The sequence below is a fragment of the Chinchilla lanigera genome, unplaced genomic scaffold (genome assembly GCF_000276665.1).
Source record: "Chinchilla lanigera isolate Chin_1 unplaced genomic scaffold, ChiLan1.0 scaffold00076, whole genome shotgun sequence".
Lineage (NCBI taxonomy): Eukaryota > Metazoa > Chordata > Mammalia > Rodentia > Chinchillidae > Chinchilla > Chinchilla lanigera.
The window spans coordinates 6,094,488-6,107,515 of NW_004955477.1; the positions used below are offsets into that span (position 1 = coordinate 6,094,488).

Genomic DNA, 13,028 nt, shown 5'->3' on the forward strand with positions numbered 1-13,028 from the left:
TCAGAAAAAAGACCAAAGTTCAGGGTGGGGTGAGACTCTAAGATGATGTTGGCAGAACGCCTGCAACTTATCCGTAGAGTGAGGTCAAGGGACAAGGGGATCTCTGAGGACAGTAGAGCAGGAAGCTTTTAGCACCACTTTGGAAACCTTTGTCAAATGACCAAATATGTACACAATACATTTGAAACAATTCTGGCCAATCTAGAGGTAATCTTTCAGGGTGCTAGCAGAAGGTATATCATTCAAACTATGTAATTGGAGGAGAATTTAATAAAGATGCTATTTATTTGTTTGTTTCTCTGTTTTTTTCACTGGTACCGGGAATCAAACTCATGACCTCATGCTTGCCAGGTAGGCACTGTGCAGCTGAGCTAAATCCCCAGCCTGTAAAGACGCTATTTAAAAAGATATGAGTAAGGAGTAATGAGTAGGGAGCTCACACTAGTGCATTACACTCACTGGGTCTGAAGGAATGAGAATAGGGTAGTTGCTTGACCTGGAAGGAGAGAACCATGTCATGAGAACCCGTACAAGACAGTGTGGCTTTCGGTAGATGACAGATGATGCAGGAGAGCTGGCAACCTCACTGTCCTTGCTCTGTTCCTCTGATCACCTTCCAATGACCCCACTGAATGAACCTAACTGAAGCCCAAGAGCAAGTGTGTCCACTTATGTAGACCAAGCTAAGTCCATCCCCTCCCACAGAGCTAATTAGAGTGGGGTGGAGGGTGTGAGAGGCAGAGAAAGGTAAGTAGCACGCTGAACTTATACAAAGTCCATCATTTCTCACCTGAGCTTGTTGTAAAACTGTGACCAAACCACACCATAAATGCACTTCCTGTGGAAAGGAACGATACTATGGCATATTTGTTTTGCTGCCCACTTGCCTTTCTAAAAATTAATTTCTACCTATTCACGGAGAATCCTTTAGAATTGGAACACACAAGCTGATGATGTCCCTGACGTCTCAAGTAATGGGCCATTGACAGGAGCTCCTTCCCTATAACTCCTCCCCTGACCTCCTTGAAGGTGAGCCCTGGTTCTTGTTTACTTCTGGGTGTCAAGTACTGGGTACACTGTCTGGAGCACAGGAGGTGTAAAGAGTCTATCTGCTGAACAAAGAAGGGAGAATGGGGACTGGGTTAAAGTAGACTTGAATGATAAACACACAATCAGTGAATGCACAAAACAATAACATGTTTCTAGAGGTGACAAATTATGACAAAAATGCGAAGATAGTACACATAGTCATATAATTCACATAGTTATTTAGATAACTAAATAATAGATTTTTTAGAAGTCACTGGTAAAACATAGGAGGCTTTGAAGGTTTATCTTTGAGGCTTTCGTAGGGCAGAAATGCAATAGGCACAATTCCTACTCTGACAGTAGGTATTGATTATGTGATGGCTGTTAAAACTGATAGTCCTCATGGCTAGATAGCTCTGGAGTACCTCCTAATTTGGCATGATGCACACTTTTGGTTATTATTTTTCTGTATAGCACACATGTGCTCTTGTGCCAGTCACCATTGTCACTGCCCAAGGGTGAAGTCACAGCCAGCCCCTTTGTTATGACTTGAATTTATCATGGTTTGAATTTCCAGTTTAACTCCAGCTGTGACTTGCCACTCACAAATATATTTCTGTAGTCCTACTGCTTTTGCCTCTCAACACTCCTTGACCTTCTGCCTGGTAACATCCCTCAACCCTCCTCCAGGAGAATGTGGCTGCCAAAACTCTTCGCTGACACATGTGGGTGAGACCTGTGCCCAGTGCTAACCCAGGTAACAAATTATATCTCTTTGGCTTCAGTGTTATCTTAGAGACAGGCGCATGACTTAGACCAGGTGAGTGAGCAACAGTAGGACTAATTCATGGCACAATGGATGAGGACTTGGCAGAGAGCAGGGAGACCTGGGTTCAGAGCTTATGGTCTTGAAGCTGGCAGAGACTCTGTGGAGAAGCTGAAGACTGAGCTAGGGAGGAAGAGCTGAGAAAAGGCATCCTGGTGACATCAATGAGGCTCTGGGCAGCCAGACCAGGAGTCCAAGTGTCCTTTGTACCACGAGGCTACAGGAGACAACTCTTCCTTGGTTTGGGCTCAAGCCAGTTTTGATCTTATGCTTTGTTGTTTGCAATCACAAGAGCCCTGCCAAATGCAGATGTACTTGGGTTTTGTTTTTTTTTTTTTTTTTTTTGGTACTGGAAATCGAACTCAGGACCTTGCGCTTGCCAGGCAGGTGCTTATGCCACTGAGCTATATCCCCGGCCCTGTACTTGGGTTTTGGACAGTCATTAGTTACTGTATTCTCTCCCACTTCGCAGTTTGTGACTTTAAATTAAACATTGGCAAAGAGTGGCTGTTCCTCATCTGATGCCATTGGCTGTGCTTTGCACTTGGTGGTGGTAGATCACCACTTCTGACCCACATTCACACACCTCTACTGTGGATGCGTGGTGACACACTTGTATATAAGTGTGGCTGTGGCACAGATAAGAATAAGCATGCTCAGAGGGAAGGCATGGCCCAATCACAGGACACCGTGACCACATGATGCGCCCAACTGTAAGCTGGCCTTAAATAGCACAACTGAAGCCTAACACAAGGACAGGTAGAGCTAGCACAGCATGTGAGAGGTGGAGGCTGAAGAGTCAGAGAGCCAGCATGGGATCCACAGGAAACCAAAGAGCTGGGCTCAGTTCTTCCCAGCCTGCAGGCTCCCCACACTTCATTAGACTCTTTGCTGGGAATCGTGCAATAATATCCTTAGCCTGGATACTTGAGCATTATGAGAATGCAAGTTCAGTAGGATGAGGGTGGTGGGAAAATAGTTCCTCCCACCCTAAAGAATAGGCAGCAAGAGGATTGTTCTGCTCATGCTTTGGTACTTTTGTGTCTCTTAAGTGTGTTTGATGTGCATTAGTTCGTGTTGTTTCAAACTGCTCTTTCTGTCTCAAAGCTGGTGGTCTGGAAGGGTCAGTATGCTTTCCTTTGTCTCCTTCTTAGCTTCAAAGAGGGCACTGTGGATGAGGATGCCTCACTGAAGGCTTAGGATTCCTGGGTGAGAGCAAAGTCAGAAGAGTCTGTATACCAGTGGGGCTGCAAGGACTTCAGCTCGAGTTTCATTGCTATTCCATTGGCTGGCTGAGGTGTAGATGTGTAGACGGCCTTGCTTGCTAGCCGGGAGAGCGCAGTCTGTCTTCTTGCTTCAGTGTGGGATGTTTATCTGTCTTTCAACTCAGTTGGGCTGTGGATTATGCACCATTTGCCTATTCATGTTCATTGTGGTGGTGAAATGCAAATGAAGTTGTCTTTGATGTACTAGAGGCATGATAGCAATTTCTGACTTTCTTTCCCGGAGCCAAAGTCTTCCCAAACCTCAGCACTGGGGAGATGATCTTAGGAGTGCTGGGGTCCATGCTGTAGCCTGGCTGCTGGGCATGGTGCTCTCCTATGATGGCACATTCATTGTCAAATCAGACAGCGACTATCCTTGAAACTCCAGGAGAGAAAGAAGGATTTTCTTTTTAAACCAGAAAAGAAAGTTAGAAAGTAATTAGTATGCACTAATTAAGAATAATAATAATAATAACAGTTTGAATTGGTGCCTAGTATGACAGTGGATTTGGGCTTCCTGCCAAACATCATATCTATGGCTACTGCCTTTCAAGTTGTCATGCATCCGTTTTGAGATACGACGGTGATGGCGTATTTAGAAACAGTTAATTGCTGGCATTGTTTATGGAGAGAGTTTTATAGCCTTGCTTAGGCACCTAATTTCACACAGCATCTGCTATTGATGTCACTGATTTAAGTATTTAGAAAGGAGAGTAGAAAGTAAACGGAGAAAATAAAAATATATATAATTCATGGCTATGAAGGCACAAAAGAGTGCCACTTGGACACTCAGCATCTTAGAAGCCACCTTCCTGGTAATCAAATGTGTGCCATATTTTGCCAAGTGTCCTGGGCCGTCACATCTGCCATCACCACCTGTGATCATTTTCTTCCTCTTTTGCACTAAATAATCAATTACAAGATTCTGGGTTTTTCTCCCCTTACTCATTTATTCCTGGCTCAAGGCCTTGCTTCCAATAGTGCCAGAGTGAGGACACAGGCTCTTTCTGCTCTGGAGACCAGGATGATGATGTGAGCATCATTAGCCAGGCTGAGGACAGATACCGTCATTGACAAAGTGTGTGAATATCTGTTTTGGAAATACTTTTAAAAATGTAAAAACTCTCGGAAACTCAGCGCTGTTAAACGTTTGGGGCTGCGCCAGCCTCTCTCTGGGCTATCTTTGGGAATGTTAAATTGTTACAAACTTTCTGGGGAGCAATTTGACATATGCCTCTCTTCATCACTGAACCTAGTACTTCCTATTCTGGGAGGCTGTCCTAAGAAAATGACCTGACACATAATAGAAGCTCAAAACTTTGTGAACCAAATGACTGTGTAAAATGATAAAGAGAGAAAAATCAGTTCAGTATAGCATTAACATGCCCAGGTCCAAGAAGGCAACCTAAATGCCCAGTGAAATGGAAATCATTAAATTATAACAGATACTATGCATTCATTAAAGATGAGGTTTACTAGATTTTTAGTCGGACGATGATACTGATAAAATGTTAAGTAAAATGATTTAAAACTATGTATACTATAGCCTCAAGACATACATGCATGGGAAACAGAAGGATCATGAAACTACAGATGGCTTTTATTTTGTTTTTTATAGCTGTCTGTATTTTTCAAAGATTGGGCACTGAACATACATTATAATACTGTAGTTTATACTTGTGTGTATGACTAACATAACTTACTTTAAATATACACGAAGACAGGAAAATATCCTTCAAGAAGATCCTATCACCCTGGGCAGTACATAAAAACATCTAGTTCTCTGTGTTCTTTTTAGATCTACCCTTATCACAGGGCACTAGATTTTCTTTAGATCTTTCATGGAGAGAAGGTAGGCACTGTCTGAGAGTCCCTGTGGTACACACTTGATCTTAATTTATGTAAGGTAAATATGAAATGCTATTGCAGCATCATCTGGTCACATTAGGTATCTCAGTGATCTACCATGGGGTCACATGTGAGCCACAGAGCTGTTTAAAGAAGCCCCTCTTGTGAGATACCCCAGGACTGAGACCTCTGATTTAAGGTATGGTACGCTCTTGATGTTAGATGTTGAACTGGGATCTGTGGGCCAGTGGCATTTGCATCACTTTGAAGGCTGATAGAAGTGCTGGACATCAGGTCTCCCCAGGCCTGCTACACATACATCTCCTGCCACAAGTCCCCCGCTGAAACTTGAGTACACTCAAGCTTGAGAAGTGCTGCTAGAGAAAGCACCCAGGGAACAATGATGATGGGATTGGAAACCTAGGCAGAGCACACATACTCAACAGTACCATTTATTGAAAAGGAGAAGTATTGACTTTCTGCAGAAGACAAGAAATAAACTTCACTCAAAATTTGTCACGTGCACCATGCCTGCTGGGGTGATGTTTGACCCAGAGCTCACTTCGTGGACCATGAGAAAGTGATAGTGGAGGCCAGGGAAGAGCTGGAGTCTCTGTGGGTGGCCAAACAAGCAGAAGATCTCTTTTAGGAGCATGTGGCTGCAGAGCTCAGAGCTGCCAAGGTGAGCTGGCAGCAGCTCAACATTATTTGAAGCCCTGCTTACTCTATAAGGATGAATTCTGCCTGTTTTCACTTTCAGGTTTTTTCTTTTAAAAAAATTGCCAATATGGGTCCAATGTAAGTTTGACATGACTTTTGTGGTCAGTTGAGGACAATCCTTTAATTTGAGGGCCTTCTTCAAAGTGCACCACCAGAGGCTCCCCTGGAATAATCCCATCCGTGAATCCCAGGAAAGACTCCTGTCCTCAGAGCTGTGCCAGTTCCCACAGAAGAAACCCAGAGAACAGGACAACGAGTGCCATCCGGGCATTGCTGGCAACGGTCAGCGGGTTTAGTTGGAGATCTGTCTCTCAGCTGAAACTAACGTCTTTTTCTTTCTGCCACTGAAATTTTTCTTTTGTTTTGTTTTATGACAACTTAAAACAAAGTTCTTCTTTAAAAAGAAGGTGGAAAGCCTGGTGTGTGAAATAGGTAGCCAGGTCTTGTATATCCTAGATATTTCTGAGGGATCTGTGCATTTTAAGGAAACTACAGTTTCGTCCTGGTGCAGGTACAATCCAGTTGGAGACCAAACCAGTCACTTAGTGGGGGCAGATGTGTGGTACATTCCTAACAGGGTATTAATACCCCACCTTGAGAAAACCCTCTCTGCTTTTCATAAACCATAGTAGCTTCTCTAGGAGCATTACAACGTATACAGCATTATATATTTCTCAGCTTGAATAATATAAGTAATACATCTTAGTCTAACATTAACTACAGAGATCTGAGGTGAGTAGGGGTGGCTCCCTTTTAGGGACAACACTGACCCAGATTCAGGTCTGTCCCTGGCTACAGAAGCCTCAGCCCCTCTAGGAGAGCTGTGCAGCGTCCAGAGTAGGGGCTCTGAGCTTCAGCTCTGTTGGCCTCCTCCAGTTCCTTGCACTGTCTCCCTGCATTATGTGTGGTGGTGGTGTCACTATGCTGCACACAGCCATGCCCCTTCTGCCACCTCTTTTCCCCTTATCTCAGTCCTCACCCAGACTACCCTTGAAGTCTCATATTCCTCTCAGGGGACATATCCATACTCCCTCCTAAGCCCACATAGAGCTTTCACTAACTTGGCACCTGGTAGGGTTCACCCTTACACACTCCTTTAGCCAGAATGAGTTGTGAATCCCTGCCCCTGACAGTGGTAGCCTGGTGGATGAAGACCCAGCTGGGGACTGAATTTTCCATCTGGGGTTGGCAACCTGATTAGCTCTTGCTACCTGGTCACTGCAGAGACCTGGAGCCTAGAGCCTGGGAGCCCGTGAGACTGGACTTTGCCCCTCAGTGCCCACCAATGCAAGTAGTTCATGTCTGGTGGGTTTACCTGGAGCTGAGCAGGGTGCACACGTGGCTGAGCATCAAATATGAGACTCAGTGAATGAATGAATGAATGAATGAATGAATGAATGAGGCGCATTCCTGGAAATCTGGAAGGCTGGGTCCTTCCCTGTTTGAAAATGACTTTGGGTGGTAGGTGTTAGTTTTCAAGGAGACTGTAGTCCACGGTCTCACGGGTGATGTGACCCTGTAAGCCTGGTGCTTACAGCTGCTCACAGCCTTTTCAACTTACACAGCCTTCCATGTTGGACATGTTCCTCGTTCTTCGGTGTCCCTGTCACACAGAATAATGTCACAGCACAGCACACCGCTCAAGGCAGAAGTGCTTGGCACTGAGATGGACCCAAAGAGCCCAAGCACACAGCTGCTGCTGGCTTTAGGAGCCATGCATTGCTCAGCTTCTTAGCAAGTGTTTCAAAGCTTGCTTTTTGTACTTTTCACCCCTTCACTTGGGATGGGGCTTTATTTTTCCTGTCTCTCCATTTTCCATTTTGATCATGGCACAGACAGAAGCATGGAAGGCCTGGAACTTGAATCACAGACACCTTGACATTTCGTTCCAGATTCAGATGTCCCTGAGGTTTCTGCCAGAAAGCAAGAGGTGCCACTGGGATGCATTTTAACAGGTAGTCTGGGCTGTGCCCAAGGGCCCATTCACTTGGAAGTTAAGATGGATTTGGCAAGTGCTTGTTATGGTGCCAAGCTAGGGTGAGGTCCGGAGGATGAAAGGACAGATAAAGGCAAAGGAGGTAGATATATAAACACATACTTAGTGCGCAATTTGTAAATGTGTGTAAAGATGCTCTGGGAAGAGTGATGGGAGCAAACTGCCTTACTTGTGTGATTCAGAAGTGAGGCAAATGGGTGGGAGTCAGCAGGGATGGGACAGGTTCTGCTGCAGTAAAAACCTTCCCAATTTCCCCGGGGCTGAGATTGGAATGTTATTTCTCCACCTGAGGACAATCTGGTGATGGGGAGGGGTTTGGGATCCCTCGAGTGCCTGGGCTGATGGATCCCCTCTTATTAGGAATGGGTCAGGAAGAGGGAGGAAGGAGAACAGAATCTAGCCTCAAGGGCTGCTCCTGGAAGGAGCCGACATCATTTCTACCTACATGTCTTTGGCTATAGCAGAGATGGTGAACCTTTTAGAGCTTTCAGTGATACAGACAGCCTGCTGCAGCACTCGTGCCATAGACTCACCACCACTGGGCTAAGTCAATTCATGTGACCGGGGATGCCACACCAGGAAGAAGTGCAATCCTATTATGTGTCCGGAAAAAAGGCAGAAATCTACTGAATGGCACAAGGGTGCAAAGAAGAAGAGCTTGGTGGCGGTTAAGCTTGGGGACAGGAGACCTGCATCTAGGCTGGTGAAAAGCATCATGTCTGGGCTCAAGAAAGAAGGCTGAGATTACTAGGTATGAGTGATAGGTTTTCCCCGTAAGCTGATATTTCTTATTCCAACACCACTGCCTTGGGGCCTATTAGGGATGTAGATTCTGTGAGCAGATACACAAGAAAATACAATCAGACCTCATTCAACGGGGAAAGTGGGCAGAAAACTGACTCCCTAAATCACCTTCAGTTGGGGCTCCTCAAGAGTCAGAGCTGGCCCTGTGTGACCTCTGTCTCAATCCTGGTGGATTCAGTACGTTCTCAGTACTTAACTCACAGCCCACAGAATCTCAGCAAGCTCTGTGGGTGCCTAGGACATGCTGTGAAGACAGAAAACTGACCTGAAGTCTTGCTCCCATTTACAATAATGTTTTAGTCACTTATCACTGGGACAAAATATCTGACATCTGTAACTTAAAGGAGAAGTATGATTAGTCTCACCTTTTCGAAGTTTCAGTCCTTATGTGATTGGCAGCATGGTGGGAGGACCTGGATGGAGGAAAGCTATTCAACTCATGGCGACAAGGAAGCAGAGAGTAAAGGGAGAAACCAGGGAGAGGTACACCCTTCTAGCGCATACCCCCACTGACCAACCTCTTCCCACCAGACCCCACCTCCTAGCATCACATTAAGCTATTGTGCTGCCCTCTCCAGCATCACCATTTAAAAGCCTTACCTACGAGAGTATGAGGCTCTTGGGGGAACAACTAGATACTAGATATAAACCATAACATCAATGATACATTCAAACAAATAATCCTCACCCTTCAGCTAAAGAAGCCATTGGTTCCAGTGAGCTAGTCTTGTGTGACGAAGAGTCAAAATCCCAGTAGCTTATGATAGCAGAAATTAATTTCTTGTTCCTAACAAATGCTCTGTTACCCTAGGAGTGAGATCTTACCCAAGGCTGCTCCAGGGCTGGGCTGGGATTGTAAAGCTAAATGGAAGGAGCTACCAGCTAAAGACAGTAAGTTTATATGCTGAGTGCAGATGTGCCCCTACCTGCTTGTGCTCATCGTCACATGGTCACATCAAAGTGTAAGGGAAGCCGGAAAATGGAGTGTAGTCTGTGCTCAAAGTAGGTGTGGTACTGCTAGTCTGTGAAAGTCAGCAGGACTGAAAGGGTTTACTTCAAGTTGCAGGTTATTCTAGGACTTGTTTCTTCTTTCCCAGCACAGTGAACTACACCACTCCTTCCTAAAGGGATGAGTCATAAAGTCATGGGAGGATGTTGCCTACATTAGATGAGCATAGCCCCTTGCTCCAGAACCAGGCCGTGTGTTTGCTTACGACTCCATGACTGTCATGTACCACAGGGAGAGGTTGTTACTTCCTGCACATTGAGACCAATGCCATTCCCTACCATTAGGAGTAGCCCATTTTCAGCAAGTGAGACGGCTTTGTATCACTCTTGTGGGTCGTCATTTCTCTCAATTCCAAGCTGCAAGGCTGGTGAAGCGCTGTTAGAATCCACAGGCACCCAGGATCACATCACCAGTGATGGGGCCTCCAGCCCAAGTCTGTCTGACCCTTTGAGAGAACTACTTGAATATAAATCTATCCCAGGAAATACAAATCCCTTGCTGTACTAGCTGAGAATCTGCACTTGGCTTCCTAACTAGTGATTCAGAGAACAGGTGTCTTTACAAAGCAGCAGGAAGCACTATATTTGTTGAAGATACTTTGGGCTTGTTTGAAAGTCTTTGTTGTATGTGTGGGAAAGCTTGCCTGAGCTTGCAGTTTTGCTGTTGCGGTGTGCCTTTGGAGCTGTGCCATGCAGCCACCTGTGTTGCGCAGCCCAGCTAGCTGGTGACAGTGGAGATGGTGAATGTGGCAGCACTACCTGATTTTATGTATGTTCTCACTTGTCCTACAACTCTGGAATTTCACTGAATATAATCATGTGAGTGTAAAATGTGTTTAAACTGCTAATAGACTGGGTCATTGACTTTAACGATGTTCTCAATACTACGTTACCACATTTAATTATTGTACAGCTCTTCTTGAAGATCACATTTCCTAGAATGAGCTGGAGTTGCGTTAAGTGCACTTTGGCAGATAATAATGAATGAAACAACTCTTTCATCATCCGGGAGAAGCTGAGGATGTTCTTTGTGGTAAAGAGGAGAGGCAGGTGGCTCTGCACGCACACTCAGGGCACATGGCCATACTGATGTTGTGTGATACTTCTCGGAGAAGATACGGATGCGCTGGAGACAGGTGGCACCAAGCCCAAGCGCCATGGCTGGTGGCACTTGGAGAGAGCTTAGCAGAGAGGAAGGGCCCTCAGGGGCAGCTAGCCTTCTTTGGGAAGCAGCTGCTGCCATTATTGGACTTTCTCTGTTGTCTCAAACCACTTTTACATGGGAGTGGACCCTTGAGCTGGTCCAGCAAAGTTCCTGGGTTGGTGAGGACATGACAGGGACAGGAAGGGGTATTTGATCTGAAGACTAAAGCTCTCCCACTCTGTCAGGGTTTGGGAGACCTACAGGGCAAGTGTACAACATTGGGAAGCTGCCACATACAGGCCTGAGGTAGCAGGGCAGGTTGGTCACCAATCCTGGAGAGGGCTTGCTGGCTGGAGGCAGTGGCTATAGGCAAAGGGAGGCAGCCACCGCCTGGGGACCTGATCTGGGGCCCTAAACACCCAACACAAGCCTCCCTTTCCTCCTGGGCTCTTTCTCTGATCCACTAAGCCCTTACAGAAGCTAAAAGGGAAAGGAGCCGGATAATATACCTGGATAGGTCTGTTTCCCTGGCATGGAGTGGGAAACACAGTAGCTGTGAGGTCAAGGAGCAGACAGTACAATCCTCAACCACCAGTGTCTCTAGACCAGAGACTTGCTCATGGCCAGGGTGATCAGAAGTTTAACCAGCAAGAGAAAAATTGATCTTCATCAGAGGTACAATGAAAGCAGGGTCTGGGTTCAGAAGGTCTGAGGTCCAGTTCCAGAACAGACACTGACCAGCTCTGACCTGGACAAATCACTAAACCAATTTATGTTCAAATTGAGAATGATAAGAATCTCCCAAGGAGTTGGTGCTAAAAGAAGAGCAGAGGTAGGAGGGCAGAGGGTGTTCCAGGAAGCAATGATGTTGGTGTAGAATAGTGTGGTCATGTTGAATGCAAAGGTAAAGAGGGAGGAAGGGAGCTGGTCACTGTCCTGATCAAGTGCAGAGTTTCGACTACCTCAAGCTCTGGGAGCAGTGCAGAGCTTGAGCACTGAGGGCTGAGGCTTGGCCTACATGAGCAGCATGACCCCAGCAATGAGCTCCAAACACAGAATACAAAGAAAGGGCAGTGCAGTGGTGGGTTGTTTCAGCTGCCAGTGGAGGGAACAGGTTTGAACAGTAGTGCGTGGATCTTGTATTATTTACTTAGTGTGGGGAAACAATATTACTGCAAACTGCTCAGCTTAAACTGCTATATTATTATCATCTTAGTTTCTGTCAGTCAAGTCTTGGCATGGCTTAACTTTGTACTCTGCAAGGTTTAATCAGAGTATTGGTGCCAGCACCATGTCCTCATCTGAAGATGCAACCAGGAAGGGTCTGATCCAGGATTGAGAATTTGGTGGTGACATTCATAACATTGCAGCTGAAGGACTGGGAGCATCATTTTCCAGCTGGCTGGGGATCACCCTCAGGTCCTTGCCATGTTGCCCTGTTCATAGAGCAGCTCTAACATCATAGCTTGCTTCTTCAAAGCCAGCAAAGCTGGGGAGGAGATTGTGCATTTCTTAGGAAGGCAGATGTACAGTTTTACAGAAGGTAAACACACAAATTCTGTCACCCTGCCACCTTCTATTGGTTAGAAGCAAGTTGTAGGTGTCATCCTACAATTTCAGATGAGATGGGATAGTATACTAGGATATGTGCACCATGAAGTAGGGGTCAAGGAGATCCCAACGCACACATGTCAGCTTATGTCATATTAAAAAAATGAAATACCTAATATAAATGTGTGTGTCTTTGCTTACAGATGTTCTTCCTTTTTCTTAAAAGAAGGCAAAGAAGGATTTTGGCTGCATAAAGGGCTTGTCGATTTGAGGTATGTTATTTCTTTAAGCTGTGGCATCAGAATCCAATTATGTTTTTATAAGAAAAAGAGCCATGGAGAAATCCCAGAAGCATATTTGAGAAACCCCTGGGGATTCCACTGGCTTCAGTAAGAGAAGTAGTCACTTCAGAAACAGAAATTTTATTCCACAGAAATGGCTTTTGATGGGAAATCATCAGGGTAAAAGGAGGATTTTATGTTGCAAAAATATTTTTTTTTTAAGATTTTCAACCAAATGACAATGAAGAAAAAAAGAAAGAAAGAAAAAAAAAGATCAAGTAACTTAGAAACTCCCAGAATATATCTGTGAACCTCTGGCTTTTGACAGTATTATGAAAAATACGATCTCCAAACATAAATTTCCTTGTATACAATTCTTATAATGTCAGATTTATAGACAACAGTATTTATGTTTTAAGATATGTAAATAAAATTATGAGCAAGTTGATTTTTGGTTTACAGCATTTTCCAGGTTGAATATAATATATAAGAAATATTGCAGTCATTACCCCAAGAAGACCATGTGAAAAAATTTTGGACACCACCTAGATATTTT

At 44.9% G+C, this 13,028-nt stretch overlaps 1 long non-coding RNA gene across 1 annotated transcript in view; it reads left to right on the plus strand.

Moving 5' to 3' along the window:
• Window positions 1-1,634: 1,634 nt before the first annotated feature.
• The window catches only part of LOC102016805, a 33,813-nt gene continuing 22,419 nt past the window's right edge, over window positions 1,635-13,028 (plus strand). Inside the window, exons 1-2 of the long non-coding RNA XR_263659.1 lie at window positions 1,635-1,786; window positions 12,395-12,463. This is a non-coding gene — a long non-coding RNA (uncharacterized LOC102016805). The remainder of the gene's footprint in view (window positions 1,787-12,394; window positions 12,464-13,028) is intronic.